Source organism: Galeopterus variegatus, unplaced genomic scaffold (assembly GCF_000696425.1).
Source record: "Galeopterus variegatus unplaced genomic scaffold, G_variegatus-3.0.2 Scaffold140455, whole genome shotgun sequence".
In the NCBI taxonomy this organism is placed as follows: domain Eukaryota; kingdom Metazoa; phylum Chordata; class Mammalia; order Dermoptera; family Cynocephalidae; genus Galeopterus; species Galeopterus variegatus.
The window spans coordinates 1-602 of NW_007866566.1; the positions used below are offsets into that span (position 1 = coordinate 1).

At 55.0% G+C, this 602-nt stretch overlaps 1 pseudogene; it reads right to left on the minus strand.

Moving 5' to 3' along the window:
- Positions 1-86: 86 nt before the first annotated feature.
- LOC103584843 lies at positions 87-599 on the minus strand (annotated as a pseudogene).
- Positions 600-602: the final 3 nt, after the last annotated feature.

Sequence of the window (602 nt, forward strand, 5' to 3'; positions counted from 1 at the left end):
TAATACCTGCTCCCCCCGCCCACGGGGTTGCCATGAGGTGCTAATTTGATGTCTGTAGATGCAGGGCTTGGCTGATTCATCATTACCAGTGTCTTCCTTGTGCGGGTCTCGTTGTCGGCCCCCGCTCTGTCCCTGATGGGCTGTGTGACCCTGTAGGCATGGTTTCCTCTTCTGGGCCTCAGATTCCTGCACTGTTCAGCAATGGGATGGGCCTAGATAGCAGAGGCCCCTTGAGCTCTTAGAATACAGGGTATTCACTTATGAAACATGGCCTACAGGGACTCTTCTGCTCGGGATTTGCAGAATGGTTTCTCTCCTAGAAGGGATAGAAGGAAAAGCTGGCTAGCGTGGAGGAGTGTGGGTAGGAATCTGTCACCAGACCCTTCCCCACCTTGCCCCACCCTGGGGTCCTACATCAGAGAGATGGTGAATAAATCAATACCAGCCTTTTCTCTGCCCCTGGTTTCAGCACTCCCAGCCCTCTTAGCAATTTCTGGGGGCCGCTGGGTGCTCCTTGCAGGGCACCTGCCATCCGTCACTAATCTCCCTTGACCTTGGTTGCTACCACCTCTGGCCTGGGCCCTTTGCTGCACCTCAGAACC